The 23,398-nt window shown below is 37.4% G+C and overlaps 1 long non-coding RNA gene across 1 annotated transcript in view; it reads left to right on the forward strand.

Moving 5' to 3' along the window:
- The window catches only part of LOC121946078 (uncharacterized), a 57,800-nt gene that overhangs the window by 29,718 nt on the left and 4,684 nt on the right, over positions 1-23,398 (forward strand). Inside the window, exon 4 of the long non-coding RNA XR_015778005.1 lies at positions 1,120-7,023. This is a non-coding gene — a long non-coding RNA (uncharacterized LOC121946078). The remainder of the gene's footprint in view (positions 1-1,119; positions 7,024-23,398) is intronic.

Here is a 23,398-nt window from a genome sequence, read left to right on the forward strand (position 1 = left end):
AGAGGACCATGTGTCTCTAGAATTAACTCCACGTTATCTTATCTGGTGAGAGATTTGAGTCGTCCATAACTGAGCTTAAAAATTTACTGTGCTGGATAAATAACTGGAGTGTCGTTTCATCATGCATTTAGCTGCAAATTACATGCATAAGGAATGAGACAGACTCACCTGTGCATGTGTGCCAGCCGCACTGATTGGAGCCAAATCAAATGTGCACTTCACACTGCATGTAAACTTGTATGTGTGTGCACTCAGGGTGTCAACTCCAGGTTTGTTTTTTGGTAAATGCAGTGTGTGTTTGTTTGTTTTGATGCCATGCAGTCCAATTTTTCTAAGCATATTGTTTTTGCAGCAAGGTGTTTGTGGTATGAATAATTGACACACACATACATGCACACACAGACACTTTCCTGCACACATGCCTCTGTGCAATCTTTGAAGGAACATTTTAAACTTGACCACGCCAAATGTAATTTGGCTGTGGTTCGATCTCTCCTCAGGCTGTAAATACAAGAACAGATCATACAGTGAGGCAGTATTATCTGTGTTGATTTACAGTCACGTGCGTGCAGCACACCCACGCTGTGCAGATCAGCTGACAGAACAGAAATGTGTTTTACAGTGTGTGTGTGTGTGTGTGTGTGTGTGTGTGTGTGTGTGTGTGTGTGTGTGTGTGTGTGTATGCGGACAGTCAGGGCTGAAGCTGCACACCCGGATGTTTACCGGTCTGTCCGGCTCCATAACTGATTGGCAACAGAGCTGTGGGTGTTTTTATGCCTGGCTGCACCAAACAGGTGCCAATATTTCAAATGAAAACACCTCACATCTTATCTGGTTGGTGAATCATTTATTTTTTACAGTTTTACAAACAAAATGTCAACGAATAACCAAATGCATTTAATTTGGAACAAGACCAAGAATGCTCAATTGTTTTCTCGCTCACCACAGAGACACAATGATAAAGGCCGCCTGTCAGTATTAGCCGTTATAATCTGTTATTTTGATCTGACGCTGCACTGCACATGCATCCAAACAGACTTCTTGCTGTTGATGGTGGTTGCTTTACAGTGTTTGCTGAGAAATCATGTCATAATAACTTTTGTATTCTGATTTTTGCAGTTGCTGTGTTGTGATGCGAGGACTAGTGACTTCTGACGCTCTCCACTGGAATCAAACCTGGTGACACTTAATCATCAGCCTGAAAAACTCTGCAAATACACAGACTGTCACAATAATCATTTGTTATCATGAAGTATAATGAAGCACTTTATCCCATTCATTGCATGTATTTATACTTTCTTTTTCTTTTTTTTTTAAAAGCATCAGCACTTTAATATCAATTGTATCCCTTTAATTCTTCTTTCAGTCTCCCTCACTCTGCACTGAGCTCCTCTGCAGATAAAAACACTTCTCTTTAGTGGTATCTAATCATGCAAAATGTTTGCACATTTCTACCTACACCCTGATACGGTGGTGATGTTTGTTGGTTTGTTTGTTTTTGGTGCTCACAGCTTTGAAAAATGACATTTAAAACGATCAACAGTATGTTTACATACACAAAATAGTCAGTTTTTTGCCCTTATTCCGCAAAAGACAATAATCTTATTACGCTGTTTACATATCTAATGAAACTGAATATTCCACTTACACTTCTGTTTACATCAAGATTAATCCGTCATCAAAAGAAAACAACAAAAAAACCTCATGCACAGAAACCTTGCACATTAAGTTCAGATGAAAGTTAACAAGTCAGTGTTCAAACGGGGTTGACACAACGTGAGGTCATATTTGATATTAAACGTGCGACAGTTTTGGCTGAAAAAAGCACAACTGTGTGCAAAGGCCTTTAATTGGAATATTAAAGCAGAATATTTATATATAAAATTCAAAATATTGTCATATTTAGAATAATAGGGGAATACTGGTGTGCATGTAAACATTAACTCATTTTTCCAAAAACAGTGTCCTGCTTACTCTGAAAAATTCACACACCTTCACTGGAACTACTTTCTTTAACTGAGGAAATGTTGACCTCAGTAATCCAGTTATTATTGTGGAAATATTTGCTGCAATTTATAATTTCTTTTTTTGGACATTCATTAATTTATTCATTTATTCATGCATTCATTCATTCATTCATTCATTCATTCATTCATTCATTCATTCATTCATCCATTCTCTTTTCTTATCACACTTTCCACAGTCAGTTTAGAGATTTGAATCAGTGACTTTATTTCCAGGTACTCATACTCATAAACACATTTTGTATTTGCTCTTTTTTATTTACAAAGAGACTCATCATGCAAAACTAATCTGATAATAGTTGTTTTCTTTGTGTCTGTACGGAGGGAGATTAAGGCCATGTGGGGGGAAAATTGTTATTTTTACTTATTTTAACAGAGATTAAAGTGGCAGTTATGAGACTGAAGTCAGAATCATTGATTTGAATTATTTACTTTGATTCTGACTTCATTTGGAGAAATTTGACTTTATTTCATCAATTAAATTTATCCTTCTTTCATAAAAAGTTTATATCTTATTGTCTGAGTTCATTTTTTTAAATCAAAGTTTTTGAAAGTATGTATAATCACTCATTTTTTTTCCCTTTTGGCCCAAATGATCTTCCATTATTTTTCCTTTGCATTATAGAAAACAAATGTGTAATTAGACACAAAATAAGCTTTTAGACAGTTTATCATTATATGAAATGCTTTGCTGTTTGCACTTTACAAAGTATCTGATTGATTGTATTTTTATTCTGCATCTCATGTGAAGTTTATTTTGTTTCTTTTTGAAACTTTTGTTTGTGAGATAAATCTACAGCAGACAGCTAGATACTCATATATATATGTATTTTTGATTCATAGAAATATAATTTGAAGTTCAATTATATAAAAATCATATAAATCATGGATTTAAAGGCTGAATTTGTACATTTTGTGGCTCCATTCCCTCTACATACAGTAACTTTGCAGAATTTGAGTTTCTGATTGAAAATGTGATTTTTTTTGTTTTTTTGCAGCTCGTTGCATCCGCTGTTACTTTTTCACGGCGCATCTTTCAACAGGCGTGTTCACAGTCTGTTCCTTTAATTTCCCGTGTGTGTAGGTGGATAAGGTTTTTTTTTGGACAGAAACTCTTCAGCTTTTTGTTGTTGTAGATGTTTCTATAGAAATGTAAATCAGGTTTTATCCAGACTTTAACACCGTGTTGTTCACTCCTTACAGACTCCTTTAAATCCTCCCTGCGTCCTCCAGCTATGATTTTGGAATCAGACGTGTCGCCCTGAAGCTTTTTTAATGTTTTCAATAGAAGCGATGGCTGGTGGGCGGGCGTGCTGCAGTTGTTGGATGTCTCGGGGGAGTCTGCTGGATTACGGACGGATTTCTGTTGGATTTCTTTGACATAAAGAAGACTGTTTTTTGAACCACTCTCTCCTGTTGCATCAACCAATCACAGCGCCCGCAGACGTGACGCATCCTTCAGTGGTGTTTATATGCATTTTAACATCAGACATGTCAGACTGTAAGCTGTGTATAATGCAGCGTTGCATCATGTCTGTGAGGCTATAAGCCTTTTTAAACAGCGCTGGCCTACTTTGTTATCTAAATGAAGGCTGTTACACAACCTGTGGGCCTTTACGCTCTGTGATTAGGTCGCCTATAGGAGGCAGAGGGTGACACCAGCTGATGGAAACATGACAACATGGAGTTTGACATACTTTCTGCAGCTGTATAAAGTTTTTAAAGGGCAAAGTGATGAAATGACATCTACTAAAGCCATGCTGGGGAGATTGAAGGTGAATTGAGGCAGCTGAGGAGGTAAAAACTGCTTCTGTGGAGAGGTTTAACATTATGGTGGTTAGAACCAATAAACTGAAGTAAAACGAAAATGTAGCCGGAAAGGTTCAGTTTTTTTAAGTATCCAGTTGAATGAGAGATATCTAAAAGACTCTTTCAAAGCTTTGAAACCAGAGCAAATTGGCTTGATTTCTTTCAAAAACATGAGGAAAAAATCTGAGAAATGAAAGAAGAAATAACCCAAAAATAGAAAGAAATTAGTGAGAAGTGGAGTTCAGACGGTTAGGGTTAGGGTTAGGGTTAGGGTTAGGGATACCTCAGAGAGTTGATTCTGTAGATTTAAAAAAAAAAGAAACAAAAAGTAGGAAAATTTAACTAAGGGGCCGTTCACATGGCAACGGTTCTTGAATGAATCACTTAACTTTTGTTGGCCTTTCGTTGACATGACAATGTTTTAGGGGCCTGACAACACAAAGTTTTGAAGCCGGTTACCAGAGTGTAATCTTTTGAAAAGGCCTCCGCTTCTGTCGCCTGTAAACTGGCAGTGTGCGAATCCCTGCAGCATTACAAAGTTACATCACCAACTACTGGCCTGGCGTGCATACTGCAGTGTTTTCGGTGGTTCACTCAGATCCGTGTACAGGAGGATCGTTCTCACAATGTTATTACATGAACACAGATTTTTTTTTTTTTAATGCAAAGCAAAGACTTTTCTGTTTTTAGTAGGGCCGTTCTTATCTAACCTTGGCTCAAGTCTGAAGTGATAGATCTGCACTTTAAAATCTGTATTACAACATAGATAGGCGAGGGACACTTGAGGACTGGACACATGGAGACGGAGATCTGTGAGGGTACATGAGGCGCTCAGAAAGAGGAGAAATCGTACAGCCCGTTTTCACCCAAAACTCGTCAAATATGTCCGCTCTGTCAGTGCTTTTTGTGTATGCGTGTGACACCAAAAGCCACCTTCCACGTCCAACCTTTATTTAAAAAAGTGATTGTTTTGTAATTATTTTGTGTCTCTTTGCAGTTCCTTTGCATTTATGTGTCTTTGTTGTCTCTTTGAGTTCATTTTGAGTCTCTTCCAGGTTGTTATGTGTCATTTTGACATTTGACTCCCTGACACTCAAGGCTCCTGTGCCTGTTAAGTAATCCAACCATGTCTGGAATGACCAAAAATGAGTCTATAATAACTATTTCCTGCCATATTTTTAAGATCTTTATTCAGTAAAAATATATTCAGGAGCAATTTGGGGGTAAAAATGCTGAAAACAGCCATCTAACTGAGCACAGTTTGACCTTTAAGAGTTTGTTAAAGCTGTACAGAGCTGCAGCTTGTTTTGAAGCCGCCTGACATTCCACATAAATGCTGCATCAGTGGTCGGGAACATCTTGTTCTGAGGGAGGCGGATTGCTGCACGGGGCTGAAATCACTGCTGAGAAAAGTGCATGTCTGGACTTGCTGAGCTGAGACTTACATAAGAGCTGGATGTTATCCTGTCAGACGTGACTGGGCCTTACAATAACACGGGAGGTTCATGAGATGGAAGGAGGTCAGACGCCTGATGGCTCGACTCCAAGCTGCGCTGATGACACACCGCGGCAAGAGCAGGGCGAGAAGATGAAGTGAAGAGGAACTGCGGGGGGTTTCACCACGACTCACCACATCATTACATATATATGAGACTGCTGTGTGTCTTATAGCACGTCTCAGCACTGTCAGTCAGTCAGAGGCTGCTGTGTCTTTAACCCTCTGAAACCTGGAATAACATCAGGTTTCTTATGCTTTCTTTAAAAAACATGGTTAAAAGGCTCTGAGCAAGTCAAACAAAGATTTCCCACAAATTGTGAGAAAGTAGGAAAAGAAAAGGACCTTAAATCTGTTATAAAAAAGAGAGAATTAGGAAAAAAATATTAATTAATAATAATTTTTAGAAAAGGGGAAAATATCAAGTAAATTATATTCATTATAATTGTTATTATCTATTTATTTATTTATTTATTTATTCCTTGCCTTTATTTATTTATACATTCTTTAGCTTTATTTATTTATTTTACATTTTTCCTTCGCTTTTTCTGCTAAATTTTCAGGTAATTTTCTTGTACCTTGTAACTTCTAACATGCCACGTTTCAAAGGGTTAACCCAAGCTCACATGTGATCCTGTGGGTGCCTTACTATGTCAACTTAAGTCATTTTGTAAAAGTCCTGTAAAATTAACCTTAATTTGTCTAAAACGCCTCTCTGAGGCTTATTCAGAGTGAATTGAAAGCTGTTCTTATTCCATATTGTAGTACATGTACACACATGGTCTCATTAAAATGGTAGAACTCAGAAGTTTTTCTCCCCCAAAACTCAGAATCACTGTATGTGCTTCTGTCACTGAGTAACAGAAGTATTAAACACACTGAAATCAGAGTTGTTGTTATTGTTTTTTAATCTTTGTGTGAATATTTTCCATTAAAAAATAAGATAACTTGAACTGGAAGGTATTTATCTAGAAAACATATTGGGACCAAAGCATGAAACCTCACTTCATCCAAATTCAGAGCAGAAAACAAAATCAATCAATCAATATAAATATTTTGCTCATACATTTTTCAAGGTTTTTTTCAGGTGTCTTTAAAAAAAAAAGAGGGTAAAACAATGAACTGAATGTGTGATTATGAGTAAAAAACAAATCAACACAGACAGAAATGTCTATTTTAGAGATTACTGGAAATAAAACACTCTTAGAAAACCTAATTTGACCATAAAATTGTTTTTTTTTCCCTTAAGACAACAGAGGAGCCACTTGTTTATCATTTCTGTATATTTATAACAGTCTGTGATGACAATAAGGGGTTAAAAACTGCTGCGAGTGTCATTTACTCCAAGACCCAGAGGCCATTGGGCTTTTAATGACTGTAAGGCCACAGGAAGTAGTTTAGGCACTTCCTTTAACTTGCCTTGCTTTCAGTATAAAAGCTCCTATTGGCTCAGTGAGGTGTCAATCAAAAGGTCAGAGGTCAGCCTCCATTTTGACACTGAGGAGTCAGTAAACCTGCATGCAAACAGAGGAAATTATGGAGAAATAGAAACGTTTCAAAGATGCAGCGGCACTTTGTGGATTTCTGTGGATGTAATCATGTGTTTGGACAAATATTTGGCTGGATTTCGATCATCTGGACCTTTAGGAGAACCAGAGGAGGAACTTTTCTGTGGATCTCAGTCACAGCTCACAGGTGAGTCACACTGTTTGTTTGTTTGTTTGTTTGTTTGTTTGTCTGCAGAGGAGTTTATTGAACCTGCTGTGGTGGTTGTGTCTTGAAATCGTAGCTCTCCAATGATTGGTCGGATGTGTAAACCACTTAACATCTTTCAAACCTGATCAATCAATCAATCAATCAGTCAAATTTTATTCATATAGCATCTTTCAAGCAAACTGAATGAAGCTCAAAGTGCTTTACAGTTTGACTGAAGAAACAAAAAACAAAAACAACATGGGAAATGAATAGAAATGGATCTCAGAAAAAAATAGGATAAGTAAAAAACCATAAAATTGTGATGGTGAGACATTACATAAAAGCCAGATTAAAAAGATAGGCTTTTAGTTTATGTTTAAAAGTATCAAAATGTCCAGCTCCTCTGTGATTAGCTTGATGTCTTTTAGAAAACATGGGGAGAGGACAATGGGCAATGTGAAAGAAAAAATTACCCAAAAATTGGCAAGAAATTAGGAAGAAATTTGTAAATAAATAAATACATAAATTGTATATATATGTACCCGAGAATTGTTAAAATAAATAAATAAATATTTAAAAAAAATAAAATAGATAAAAAGAAAATAAAATGCAATAAGAATAAATGGATAAAATTAACACAAATAAATAAAGTTAAAAATAATAATAAACAGGGAAATGACCGAGAAAAAGTTCTTATAATTTACAGTAACTCTACAATATAATTTCAAAAATGTCATTATGATAGTTTATCGACATTTTCCCCTTGCTTTTCTAAGATCATTTTCTAAATCTGCTGTTTTCTAGCAATTTCTCACATATTCAGTTTGATTAATTTTCTTAAAGCTGGTTGCATAAGCACTAATAGGATCCAGTGGATTGTATATCTGATGTAATTCGAGACCATTTAAAGAACATCACTGTAAGCCAGTTTTCTTAAAATAACATGTATCACTGTATCGGCCTGAGGAATCCTGTTTCGGGTTGAGAAGCGTGCAGGGATGTTGTGGTCACCGATGGGACACGTCCTCCTTGGGTGTGGACACTGTGTCTCATCACTGTGTCATTCTTGAGAACATTGTGTCCCAGACAGACTGATGTGTGTTTGATGCGGTTGTTAGGTGTCACTCTGTGACATGCTTTTAGTCACACCTGTGTGCTGTTGGTGTGTTTGGTTTTCTGTTATTGATTTCTGATGTCATGATGTGACATCATCATGTTTCCTGCTTCGGCGAGCTGTGAAAACGTCGTGTGATGACCATTACCCACATGTTCTCTGGTTCCTCTCCTGCTTTCATTTTTTTTTTTACATTTCATTAGAAAAACTTCCTCATTTGTTTACAAGAATCTGTCTGCCTCCTTCGGTGGTGCAGCCTGCAGGCTTTTTACTAAACACTTGGAGATATTTGCGTAATTTGAACTTGGATCAAGAACATTTTCCTGCCGAGCCCGTTACTGCTGCCAGAGGCCTCATGAGCCTGCTCTGGGTTTTTCCTAACGTCCCATCCTTTCACTTTCGTCCTCCGTCTCTGCTTGTTCTCAGTCTTCATTATTTATTTTGGCATGTATTCAGACTTTATCCAGGAAACTCCCCCTCCTGTTGTTTATTGTATCCTCGCTCATTTATTCTGCAGACAGATGATTAGATCTCCAGGACTTTTAGAATTTAAACCATCACTTTGTCTCCTGTGCTTTCATTTTCTGTTTGCAGACTGTTCTGTTTTTTCAAATGTTGAAGTAATGCAGAAAATAGAAATAAGGCCAAGCTGATGTACTGCTCACCACATTATGTGCATCCGTTTATTAAAGTTTTATGATTTCACCTGATCTGCAGTGTGAAATGATGTTGCAGGCTTGAAATGAAACAGTCAATCAATTTTTCTGCATTATGTTTTTAAGTTTTCGACAGATTATCAGGGCCGATATTTGGCTTTGTACCGATTATCTGTATTTGCTTTTTATTTTAATGATCGCCGATAAAATTAATTAAAAAGTGCAAAGAAAGTGACAGCATGGGAGGAGCTTTTTCACTTGACTTTATACAAATAAAGTTGCAGGTGCTTTCTGTATGTGAAGTTGAACATTTCAGTTTTGATTACGTTTTTTGTCGTAGTTTGTCGTTATTTTCCAAATTCTAAATATTACCAGAAAGATTTCCATTTTTATTGTAAATGCATATCGGTTCCAAATATTGGTTATCGGTTTCATTAACTACTAATAATCAGTATCAGCCCTGGAAAAACCAATGCAGGCACCTAGTTTGTATCTGATCCTGCAGACCAGATCAAAGTGTGTGAATTGAAGTTTAAACTGGAGTCAGAAGCTACGATCATCACAACTGGATAAAGAGAGAAAAGGCCTCTTAAAGGTCTGTTTTTAGGGAAATGTGATTATTTTTTTCCCTTCCTGGATGACTCTGCCTCTCAGAAATCCAAATGTACAGTTAACAGTGACATTTTTAAGCCACTGCCGTCACAAACTTATCTCCAGACGTAACATTTCCTCTGTTGCATCTTTCGGACGTTATCAGCTCAGAACATCCGTTAAACTGCGTCCGCATCTCCTCGAATGCTCTCAGGTTGCCACGATTTTCTCAGAGTGGTCTCCTCCGTCCTCGGCGCCCCCCTCCCTCCCCGCCCCCTCTGTCAGGCTGTGTGTGGCATGTGGTTTGGCCTCCTGCCCGAGTCTATTCAGTGTGGGAGAACAAGGCCCCCCAGTGTGCTCTGTTTTGCACATTCCTGGGCCCTGACATCAGCCCGCTGCAGGAAGGACGCTGCCTCTGCAGCCAAACGGCTGTGTGCGGGAAGAGGCCCCCTCCTGACCCGGCAGTCTGGCTGGCGGACCCTGGCAGGGAGGGGGGCCCCCGCCATCTCTGACAGCACTAGCCCCCACAACAATGCAATCAAAGGCATGCTTTACATACCACATGTTGTTTTGAGGCATAAATTAGATGGAGATGCTGGCGATGGTTAAGATGGATTATCCCAGCAGAGACGGCCATATGGAAATTTAGGTCACACGCTGAATGTAAATATTATGTTTCGCAAAATGGCAGCGAAGCCAACTGACGACGGAGGGCTTGTTTAGTGCTGGTTTAGTCTTGTTTGCACTTTGTGTCTTTAGCAGACTAATGCACAGAATTCGTCCTCTAAATATCAAGCTAAAGGCTAAAGTTCAAGTCTTTTCATGATGCTCGTGTGTGTTTAACGGGTATAATGCTCACCTTGTCGACCACCTGTACGCATGCTAGCTGTAAGCAATATGGAAACCATTAGTTTTGAAGGAGCTTTATTAACCATTGAAATTTGACATGATGATCACATGAGAAGAAAGTTGAAGTTATTAAGGATTCTCCAATCAAGATTTTTGTTTTGCTTCCTGATCCAAGTCGAGTTAATATTGACTATCTGCTGATACCGAGTCCCGATACAATACTTGTTTTTTTTTTTTTTTCAACCTAACAATGTGCTTATTTTGACGCGCAGCAGATGCAGGAGGATGCCAAGTGAATAATATATAGGTTACAAAGTCTGACAAGCTCATTTTAACCTAGAATATCTAGGAAACTAATTGCCTTGAAAAATAGAAGTAAATATAACTAAGTCTTAATGGATGATTATCTTTTACAATTACAGTCTTTATTTATCTGTATTCTGCATATTCGTATTTTCTCAGGCATGCTGTCCGGGCTCAGGCTCACTTCTTTCAGGCTAATTGTTGTATATTCTGACAGCCATCACTGATATTTTTTCACTGCATCTGCTAATTGCCAACTAATTTATCTGAATGTGTGATCTTTCTACTCTTTTGTCGTGTTTAACATGTTTCAAAGGCATCTGCTTATTTTGAACATAACGGAGCAAAATCCAAATTTAAATTGGAATTTCTCATATATTGATAAATGCTAGAATACATGTTAATTTCCTCCTGTAAAAACATTATACACAAATTTGGTCTGCTTATATTTCACGAGTAGGATCCAGTGTGTGGTTAAGTTTAGGGAGCATTTACACGGCAACGTTCTTGCACAAAACATGGTTTGGCCTTTTGTTCACAGGACACCGGCGTTTACGGGGCCTAAAACAAAAAAAACCGTTAAAAAACAGGCTTTTCATAATACTGCACAATTCAGGATGAAGTAAAAAGATCATGAACAGGGAAATAATGGCGTAAATGTAAGCTGAATTAAAACTATGATAATAACATGATATTTTCATTATGATATTACATGTCTGACAGCCCGCTCCAGTCAGGAGAGGTTGGCCTATTATCAGCACAATGTTCTTAAATTTACCTGAAGTTTGTTTAAGATGGAGCTTTTCATTTTTATATAAATAAAAAGCTCCATCATCTAACAAAAAATAAATATTTAAACCTTATGATATCTTCATATCTCACTTAGGAGTAAAAGGGAACCTTTAAGCTTGACTGAAGTAGTGATTTGATGTATATCGTGATATATATCGATATCAACTGACATGAAAAAACGTATTGTGACAAAACTTTTTTCCATATCGCCCAGCCCTACTTTGGGCTTGGATTTATCTTTTGCTCTTTGTCCCATATGAGGAAATCTGTGTGCCCGTGTTCAGACAAGGACAAACTGACCTTTCAGCATGGCCAAAACTGGAAAAAGAATTCAAGATTAAAGACTGTTTATTGACATTCCTGAGTTTAGAGAGAACAGACTGTTCCTAACTCTGCAGCAGCACCAGAGCATGAGCAACAGAAAATCACAAGAAGTCCAAGTGCAACTCGGGCCCCTTTTCAGCAGACCTTTGTCCTTTTGTACTTTGTGCTTTCACTTGTGTGTCTGTGAGAACTCACAGTCAGTTTTCCGGCACTTTTACTCGATGTTTTCGCTTTGTTAAGTTCAGGATTTATAGCTTTTGTTTATCTGATCCTGAATTTTTTCCTCATGCAGTCATTCGATGAAGTATTCAGGCTCACGGCCGTCGATTCACCTCCAGATGCAGCCGTGTGTCATGTTTCCCAAGCAGAAGGCCAAGTGTGTGTGTGTGTGTGTGTGTGTGTGTGTGTGTGTGTGTGTGTGTGTGTGTGTGTGTGTGTGTGTGTGTGTGTGTGTGTGTGTGGGTGTGTGTGTGTGTGTGTGTGGTTGGTATGGGTTGGGGGGAGGGGGAGAGAGGAGGCGTGGAAGTGTGGGAGGAGGAGACATCAAAGCTGAGGGGAAATCGGATCCCATCTCTCAGACAAAGGCGGCCGAGGGCTTCAGAGACAAAGGAAACGCGATCCACCACGTGACCGTGAACGCCACGCATGCCTCCCCTGTCTGGCTCCATTCAGCTTTTCACTCATTCAAACTTTATCAGGCCTCAGCGCCACAACACAAACACGGCGAGCACACTGACACTGTGGAAGCAGTCAGCTGAGGGCTCAGTGTTTGTATCTTTATTAAGGTCTGCTTTCAGTGGATTTGTTCCTTTTTTTTGAGTTTTTTTTTATTGTTTTTAATTTTTTAGATACATTGGAGTTGTTTTGGGTTTGATTGTTGTTTGTGGGAAACCCTCCTAATTTTTTCACCTGTTTTTTTTTTATATATAGTTTTACAGTACAAACCAAAAACAAACAGAGAGAGAAACATCCTGCTGCAGAAAAATGACAGAAAATAATGGGAAAACAGCCAGCTGTACAAAAAAGCATCATAGTCACGTACATTCAAAACTGTTTCAGGAAGGTTCTGGACCAATTAAAGCAAAGCAAGTTCATTTAAACAGAATTTTCTTCAACAAGGCAATTTAAAGTGCTTAACATAAAACATCAAAAAGCGTTAATACATAATGCAAAAGATACACATTATAATAGCACATTGAAATACAATTCAAACATGTATTTAAAATTCATAAAAACTCAAATAAATTATTATTTTTTAAATTATTTATTTTTCTGGATGACTTCAGTCGCCACTGGTGACACATAGGACATGCATTGTTTATACACATGAGGACACGTTTGAGACACACGGAGCTGTTGTTGGTGCAGACTGTAGTTGTTGCGCATATCGAGCGTCTCTCAGTAACAATCGCACCTTTGTTTGGTCTAAAATATCAGAATGCAGCTGAGTGTGTAAACATCACTGTGCTTCATGCTGGTAATCCATGACAGCAGGTCACATGATCTCTAAACAGCGAGTCCCTAAATCTGAAACGGATTCAGTCGAGCTGGATCCACCAATCAGAGAGCAGCGAGCTCTGCTCACGCCACCATTTCAAATCAACTCTGTCAAAGTAACCACGGTGATCAGAGGAGTTGGCGGTCAGGGGGTAAATGTTTGTATTTCAACTTTGGTGAACTTTGAGATAAATTTGTGATGGTGATCAAACGGTCTCCAAGGCGCTGAGCAGAGAGAGACAAAGAGGTCAAACGTTAAATTTAACCTCGACTCCACGCTGCTCTGCAGAAAAGGCATGGTTTGTAGGATTAGTTTACAGATGTTGATGCTACTGAGGGCCAGTTCTACCCAATTTGGTGCCCTAGGCGCCCTAACCCTAACCCGCACCTCCGCACCCAATAACGACACATCACGTGCTCACACATAATTTAGGAACATGTCACTGTTTATTTATTTGTAATGTTAATATATATATTTTTTTCTAGACAGAAAACACGAAGTGAGGGCACCAGTGGGCATAGAAAATTATTATTTTATTATTATTTTCCCTCGAGGCCAAGGGGGACTGGCGGTGTGGTGGCGCCCCTCCAGCAGATGGCGCCCTAGGCGACCGCCTATATCGCCTATGCCAAGAGCCGGCCCTGATGCTACTAATATTTCATTTGAATAAACTGTGAATTTATATTACGTCGTTACCGGCCGTGTTCTCACCTGATGCCTTCCAGAGACGTTCCATGTGCACACAAAAGGTGAATTTTGGCAGCGCTATTTTACGAGTTTGGATTGAGAATGTGCTGAACATGTGGTGCACGCTGCTGCATTTCAAAAGTTGAACCGTGTTTATCTCAGGCTGCAGCCATAGAGTGAAAAATACACGGGGATTGATGCATGCCGTGACCACCTCGCTCTCACTTATGAGCGCACATGCCGTGTGTCTACATCGAAAATAACAAACTTTAGGGCGCAAAAAATGTGGCATGTGTCCGCACCCTTTGCTCTTTTAGTTCTGTTGTTGTTGTTGTTGTTGTTGTTGTTGTTGTTGTTAGCACTTCACTGCTAACCACTCTTTCAGCTCAGCCACCTCGATATTTGCATGTGCTGGTCGAGGTGAGAGCCAAGTGCAGGCAGTCTACGCCCAGAAAATACGTTTTGATTGCTGTCAAAAAAATGATCTGAAAATTAGTGGGGGTGCATTACTAGATATTAATAATAAATGGGGGATTTTTCCCCAGAAAACTATATTTATAATTATCTTATGTATTTAAAATTATGTCATAGAAAAAAAATGTATAGAAATAATATTTTTTATTGTATATATTTTATATATTTTTAAAAATATTTTTTTGCATATTTTCCAGTAATTTTCATGCTTTTTTTTTTCAACTATTTCTTGCTTTTTTGGGCCATCTCTTGTTATGTTGCTCATCACCTTCTACTATTTTTAAAGAAATCAAGCCAAAATTCTCAACTTTAAAAGGGTTAATGAAAGCAAGAAATAATTTGGGTATTTGCCAGCATGATTCTGATCCGCTTCAGATTTTGATGAGTTGTTCTTCGGCCCGTGCCATGAAAATCAGGCCGGTAGTTTTCCCATATTCTTGCTTCCAAACCGAAATCATGACCTCCTTAACGACAGTAACAAACTGTCTTACCTGTGTTTAATAACGGTGACATCACGGCCCACAGCGAGTCGTTACACATCACTCAGATTCCTCGGTGATGCGGTAACGCCAAAGAGGAGGACGACAAAGTGAAACATCAAGAACATTATTTGCCTCAACTTGTCCCACCGAGTGTTCCTCCATCACCTTTACCTGTCGGGGTCACGCCCTCACCTGAGGCTCAGCTGTTTACAGCTCATTGAGTAATGCACAAATTTTTTCCCCATCCTCAAATGTCTGGAGGCTGCTGCCGTCTGTTCTCCTTCAGGCTGTTTTCAACTCTCCATCCAAAACAACAGACTGAGTCAACGATCCTGATTTGATATGTAATGTTTAACCCTTTGTCACGTGAGCACATTGGCTTTATGTCTTCAAAAACATCGGTAAGAGGCAATGAGACAGAATGACCAAGACATTAGCAAACTTTTTTTTAAACGTACAAGATAATTACCTGAAAATAAGAAAACAAAACAAAACAAAGTCAAATAAAATGAAAGAAAAACAAACAAAAAACAAGGAAATGATCTGGGAAACAAGGAAATTGCTTTTTAAATTATCTCTAAAACGCAATTTTCTAAATCTACAATATTCTTTAAATTTAGAGTACATTTCTTGCAAAGTTGCGCATTGCCTTTCTTCCACATTTTTAAGAGAAATCAAACTAATTTGCTTAGTTATTGAAGGTTGGAATATTTGTGAAGGCATCCTAATCCAGGTTTCAAAGGGTTAACACCGACCTTTCAATAATGAACATTATATGTAGAGCACTTTTCAAGTGCTGTCCAAAAGAGAAACACAAAAACCGTGATTAAGTGATTCAAAATACATCAAAAAACGTTGTAAAACGTTATTGTTCATATGAAAATCAGAAAAATTAAAAAGAAATCAGATACAAAAGTTCTCAAACCGGCTGGCCGACATTATTAACTTCTCCGCTCTCAAAGATTCAACATTGTTTTCTGCAGTAAAAGTACTCATGCAGCACTGTGAAAGTACTCTACTACAAGCAAAAGTCCTGCATAAACCTCATAAAGTATCGAAATATTATCCGCAGATTGAAGTCAAAGTCGGCATGTTGCAGTAAAATGGTTCTGGATGGATTTTTCTGATGCATTAATGTGTCATTTTCTTGCCGTAGATATTTCAGGTTGTGCTCATTTTAAGTACTTTATATGCTGTTGGGTAGTTTGATCTACAGCAATGCATCATGGTCTATAAGATCATCATATGTTTGTAACGTGGCGGTCCTGTGAGAACCATGTTTCTCTAAAACGTCAGGAAAACAGCCCATTTTCAGTTTTGCAAGGATGATTTGCAGCTGACCCAAGACACTTTTCCTTCAGCAACAAATAAGGAAACACTTCAACATTCAGTTTATCAAAAACACCCAACATTTGGAAGGACAGTGTTTTATCCCTTATTTGGAGCCCTGCAGCTGCTCTGGGGCTTCTAATGAATCGGCACCTTTCTGCAACACTTCTGAAGGAGCTTTTCATTTAATTTGTCATCCATTAACCCCTTGATTCCAGTTTCTTTGTGCTTGTCGAGATGCTTTTCACGAGCTATTTATTATTAATGGTTTGATTTCTTTTGAAAACATGAGAAAAAACACAATGAGCAACTTGACAAGAAATGTCCTACAAATTGCAAGAAATTAGTAAAAGAAAATGACCTGAAAATTTGTTTTTTAAAAAAGAGAAAATTTTTTAAAAATCTAGGAAAAAATGTCCAATGTCAAACTATATGCATAATTATTATAAACGTATGTTTAAAAAATTGTTATAGAAAAAAAATGTACACCAATAATTAAATAAATAAAAAGTTGATAGAAAATTACCATAAATTAAAAATAGAAAAGTAAAAAAGAAAAGAACCAGCTCATATCCCCTTCAATATATTATTTTAAATACATTTTTAAAGTTGTTTAATATTTTACATGTTTTCAAATCCACATGATAGCTGTTCCATTGATCCTCACTCACTGAAAAGTAATTTTATGATTAAGAAACAAAACACATGAAATTCATAAAAGCCGTCAATATGTCATTTATAAAATTGCCATAAATTTATTGAAATGATGAAAAATGCCCGTAATGTAAATAAATCCAGAAAACAGACAACATGATCTAATGTGCGTTTTAAATCATTCAGGGAGATTATTATTTTATTGCACTACTTCCTGTTCCAGTCAGAGTGAATCAGCTCTTTTCCTTATATAGTCGATCCGGATGTCTAAACTTCACTTATCAGCCTTGTTTGAGATAATAAATGCTCAGTTCTGCTTTATGTGAGTCTGTGTGGAGCCACAGAGGTCCAGCTAACCCGCTTATACCGTCCACAGTGACAGGAGGAGACAAACTGAGGAATAAACCTCAGAGCAGCAAACATAGTTTACAGAGTCATCAGCTGCAGCAAATACATTATTAACATGTCATAATCCATCGGCATCAAAACTCACTTTGTAAAAGCCTGGAAGAGAAACACAGGAGAGCTGCATATTAAGATTCTAACATGGAAAAAAAAAACAGTGGTGGACAAAGTATTTAGATCCTTTACTGAGGTAAAAGTACAAATACCACATGGTGAAAATATTCTGTTGTAAGTTAAAGTCCTGCACTGAAATCTGTTAAATTAAGTGTAATCAAGAAAATTTATTAGTATTAAAGTATTAAAAGAACCCAGTGCAAAAGAAAATTAACAAAACATGCCAAAACCTTAAATTATAAGAAAAAAAGTATTCTAAAAACAATTTAAAATATAGAAAGAATTTTTAAATTTAAAAAAAATAAAAAACCCTCGAAATTAGTAGAAATAAAAAAAATTATTAGAAAAAGAAAAAAAAACATCCAAATTATTAGAAAAAAATAGAAATGCCCCCCAAAAAACAGACATTATTTTTTTAAAAAGTGGAAAAAAACACCCCCAGAGATTTTAAAGACAGTTGACCTTTCAGACGTGCTGTATAAGTTCCTCCTAGCTGCAGCTTGTCATCAGCCATAATCGGTTTAACCTTTGTCACATTTCAGCTCCATCAAACTGGTTTATAACCTGCTGAATGAGTGGATGCCACCTCAGCAACACTCCTCTGCACAAACTCCTCTTATGTTGAAATTTACATTTAGAACATTTCCTCCCAACCGTGACTCAACAACGTGACTATATGACAGAGTTCATGCACATTTTTTCCAATTTTCCTTTGAGGTGAATTTAGATCATACATTGTCTGACATGACCATAGATATTCCTTATTGGTTCTTTGTCTTTACTATAATTAGCTTTTTAAATATATATATATATATTAAATCAGGACATGACTAGAATTGGAGGATTAAAAACAACTTAGGGAATGTTTGTTATTTATGAAGGAGAAGGGTGTACAGAAAGGGGAGACATGTCAAATACTTTTTTAAGCACTGCAGTAGGACTTATTGGTTTAGGGGAGGGGCATACAACTTTAAATGGTTTTATTTATTTATTGCTGATTTAGAGAGATATATATTTGGGACCATTTTTCCTGTAAAAAGTTTTACAGATTTTTTAAAATTTATTTTTAAATAAATTTCAAAGAAAACATTTTGACCTTTTTTTTCTTTAAAAAACTTTGCCTTTTTTCTTTACTTTTTAAAAAAAAATAAACATATATATACTGTATATATATATATTTGACACCATTTATCGCAGCCAGAAACTTTAAAAACAAAAATTACCTTTGGATTTTTCTATTTTTTGATGGTCCTTGAACATATCATGTGTTATCACACAGGTTTGTGAAACAAATTCTCATGAAATTCCAAAACTTTCAGGATATATTCCGGGTCTAAAACTTTTCCAGGTCTGAAAATTGCTATTTGCAAATCCCATGACTTTTTTTCAGGTTTTCCATGACAGTACACACCCTGGTATGAGTTTGTGTTGATTGGAGGCTGAGGGCCAGCACTCAGTGAGAGATACCTCAGCTCACTCAGCGCTCTGACAGACAGGTTCGGACCAGCTGAGGCTCACAGAGTCTCAGTTCAGTCTGACGCAGAGGAACGTTTCTCATGTGGTCTGTTTGATATTCACTCATTCACCCACTGAGAACATCATAAACACAGAGTGAAGTCAGTGTTTGCTGTCAACAGAGACTAAAGTTCTCCTGCTGTGATCACAAACACGCACACACACACACACGCACACGCACACGCACACACACACACACACACACACACACACACACAAAGAATGGACTGCATTCTTCTGCAGACAAAGACCTTTTGTCTGCAGGTTTGGAAAGTAAAACATCTCGTCGACGCCCTCTCGTGGTGGAAATTTCTTACAAATTTACAAGAATTCCATGCATGAGTTTCCCCTTTTCAGTAATGAGGAAGCAGGTAGTTTGACATCCGGTTTCCAGTCTTAAGGTGTGTGTGTGACAGGATGTGTGGGAGAGGAGTCACAAGGAAAGAGCGGTGATCATTTATCACAAAAGAAGAAGAAGAAGAAGCAGAGTAGGTGTTGTTGCTTTAGTTTGGTCCCCAGAGCTTCAGGTGTTTGAATATGAGGGAGAGTCCCGCACACTTCCTGCTGAACTGGGAGAGCCCCACCTCGCCTCTCAACTCCGATATGGAAATGTGTTTTATTTGCCCCAATATAAAACAGAGGAATTTCCACATCAGGTTGTTAGAGGTTTACAATCATAATTCAGGATGTTCGAAAATGGCTTTCGCATTTTATTGTGAAGCACTACGGGATGCTGATTGTAAAGTTTGCACTCTGAAAGAAACAGCAAAAAGTCACGTTTTAATCACATTTAGAGCAACATTTGCGAACTTTGTCAGATTTATTCTTTTGTTAAAAAAATATGTTCAAGCTAATGTTAATGTTTAATAACATTGTTTAAAATTACATCTAAATGTTACATGTTAAATCTAAATCTTAATCTGAAATCTTAAATCTAAATGTTATATGTTATATCTTAATGTTATCTGTTAAATCTAAATATTAAATCTAAATTTTAGCAGTTAAATCTGAATCTTTAATCTTAAATCTAAATGTTATATTATAAATCTTAAATCTTGAGTCTAAATGTTAAATCTTCAATCTAAATGTTATAAGTTAAATCTGAATCTTAAATCTTAAATCTAAATGTTATATGTTATATCTTAATGTTATCTGTTAAATCTAAATCTTAAATGTAAATGTTACATGTTAAATTTACATCTTAAATCTAAATGTCATATGTTAAATCTGAATGGTACATGTTAAATCTAAATATTATATGTTATATCTAAATGTTAAATGATATATCTAAATCTTAAGAGTGTTTAAGAGCTAAATGTTGAGAAATGTTGATGTTTCTTTCAGAGTGCACAACTTTACAATCGGCACCCAATAAAGCACTGCGTGACATTTGCTCAAGAAATGTACGATATGCAATTTAAGATAAGATAAGACTTTATTGATCCCACACCAGGGAAATTACTCGCACATTACAGCAGCTCAAAGGTCAAAAGCAAGAAAAAAAAAGATTGAGGGCTAAATAGATTTAAAAAATACAACATAGATAGTCTAAAATTCTAAAAATAGAATAATATAAAATTTATATAGAACTTTCACTTATGCAGATATTTAACCTTATTACAAAGTCGTCAAATAGCACTTTTGCTTTTGCGGTGTTATTATACACCAGCAGTAGACAGCGCCTTAGAGAGAACGTGGCTGGACAGAACCTGTCGCATCCACATGAAACACTGCAGGTAACGACGTAATATTAGGAACACGAAGGTCCCTGTAGGGCAGGCGGGAGGGACGGAGGATGGGTCCCACAACCGACTATTATGCAGAACTGCTGAATGTGTTTTTTTTTTTTTTTTTTTGGACGTCCCATCATTGGTTGCCATGTGCTTTTTTTCCTAAACATAACCACATGCAGCGAAATCCCACCACATGCATTTGTTGACATCACTGAATGTCACCAACAGACGCAGAAGGATACCTGAAACGTAACATGTAGACACAGAAGTCCACTGCAAAGCGGCAACATGTGTTGACTTGTGATAAAAACGTGTTGTTTCTTCTTTTTTATATCTCCTACACAATTAAGTTCTCAAGATTAATAGCGGGACAATTAGTTGCCTACACATAACCACGTGCAAAGTAATCCCACCATGTGCTTGTGATGACAGCATGGTAGCAGCATCCCAGCCTGTAAACAGCAGATGCAAAAGGATACCTAAAACATAACATTTAGACACAGAAGTCCACTGCAAAGCAGCAACATGTGACGACTTGGGATGAGAATGTGTTGTTAATTCTTTTTTTACATATCCTACTAACTCTGCAGGCTGATTTTGAACAATGTTTGAACGCTACTCAGGCGTGGACACATGGTATTTTGCAGTGGTGCATCTTTTCATATCACCAGTGAAGTGGTTAAAATTGACACGTCACCCCTGAAATACCCAAGATATTTTGTCCTCAGGATTAACAGCGGGAGAATAAATAGCCTAAACATAACCACGTGCAGCATATCTCCACCATTTGCTTGTGTTGACATTGCAGAACGTCACCAGCAGACGCAGAAGGATACTTAAAACGTAACGTGTAGACACAGAGGTCCAGTGCAAAGCAGCAACATGTGACAACTTTGGATGAGAACATGTTTTTTACACAGTCTATGGCAATAACTCTCCCAAAAGCATTGAACTGTTCCTTTAATGAACTGTAATAGTGTGTTTTCCAGTACGTTGTTGTCTTACTGGTTGTGCCTCAGGCTGGGACTTGCTCTGACCTAATTCCTCCTCATGTAAATACTGAATTGTGTTTTGCTCTGACAGTGTGCCACACACTGATTTAGTTTGTGAGAACTTCAACGAGCTGCGGGAAGCATAACTGCGTCTCAGCAGAACTGACACAGTCTGGTTTCTCTGCGTTGCAATATTTGTCCGCGTCGGACGTAAATGTTATTACTCAAAGGTCACGTGTTTATCCTGCTCCATCAGATAATCAGTCTCAACAGTGCCAAAAAAGCTTTGAAGTTTACTTTAGTTTGTGCAACAAGTGCCCCGATGGTACTGTTTTTACTAATCTGGTTGGTCCAGATTGTTTCCCTAACTGTGCCGTGAATCATACCAGAAATATATCTGTCCATCGATCTCTCTGAGTCTCACTGTTTCTCTCTCGAGCTTACTCACTGTCTCAGATCACTAATCTGATCACACAGCCCCTCCCTCTCTGGTGACTGACTCATTTAACTGGAAACACCCACGCAAACACACGCGCGCGCACACACACACACATGTTCTGGTTCAACATTGTGAATTAAAAGTGGAAATTCTGAGTCCTAAATATTGCCTTTTGAAACAAGTGAAGAAACATTAAATTTAAAGCATTTTGAGTCAAAGTGAAAGCGAGGTCAGGAGGAAGCTGACCTGGAGGTGGATCACAATATCACTGACCTTGAGCACAATATCACATAGATTTTACCACCGTTATAAAACAATATACATTTTATTGACTTTAAAACAATAAAGTTTCAAACATTCCAGGTTAACCCTTTGAGACCTGGATCCATATAAATTTTGTCATGCTGCATTCAGACACCTGTCACAGGTGTTTTCTGTTTTTTTTTTTTTTTTAAATTTATCTTTTGTTTTTTTGAAAACACAGAGGAAAAAAATGAGCAAATTCGCAAGAAATGTCATGAAAATTGCAAGAAATAAGTAGATTTAGATTTTTTTTTTCTTTTAAGCAAAAGCAAAATTTGGGAAAACTAAATATTCGTATTTATCTTAATTATGTATTTAGTTAAAATCACATCATGAATTTTTTATTTCTTAAGCACCTTTTTCAGGTCATTCCTTGCTTGTTTTTGTCTTTTAATTTCTTTTTTGGCGATATTTTCTGGTAATTTTCTCATACATTTTACTAATTTCTTGCTGAGTTTGGGTCATAACTCTGTATACTCATTGCTTTTTTCCCATTTTTGAAAGACATCAAGTGAGTTTGCTCAGGTTTCAAAGGGTTAATGTCGATGTCTTCAGGAAATAACACTTTGAAAGTATTTAACCTCTCAGAGATTGTGACTCACAGATGGCTTCGTGCATCTTTACATACCAGGCATTATTCAAGACTGCACTTTGTTTTCATCTGTAGTCAAGACTCAAAGAAAATGCAGGATCCATAGAAATCAGAATCACTGACTCTCTTTTTCATTTCTGCTGCAGGATCTTTGAAAGGTTCACTCAGTGGAAACTTCGTGTAGCTCAGTGAGGTGTTGCACAGTTTTACATAAGTTTGAGGAAATCAAAAGTTTAAAGGTTTACTTCAGCCAAAAAACAAACACACAAAACAGTATTTGTGTGAAACTTCTGCCTCTGAACTGATGCAGCTGAAACGAACAGAGGATCATTTGTTTTGGAAAAAACCTCAACATGCATCTCCAGAAATGTTGTGGTTACTGTGGACAGTCCCAACTATTTACTTTGAAGTGTTTTTTCACAGGGACTGTTTCTTTGGTAGAAAGAAGTTCCAATCAAAAATTACCACGTTGGCGTCGGGGGGTTATTTACAGTAAAATGCAGTTTCTACCACTGCCAGTGACGAGTAT

The sequence above is a fragment of the Plectropomus leopardus genome, chromosome 11 (assembly GCF_026936395.1).
Source record: "Plectropomus leopardus strain MGB_pleo_1.0 chromosome 11, ASM2693639v1, whole genome shotgun sequence".
NCBI classification, from domain to species: Eukaryota; Metazoa; Chordata; class Actinopteri; order Perciformes; family Serranidae; genus Plectropomus; species Plectropomus leopardus.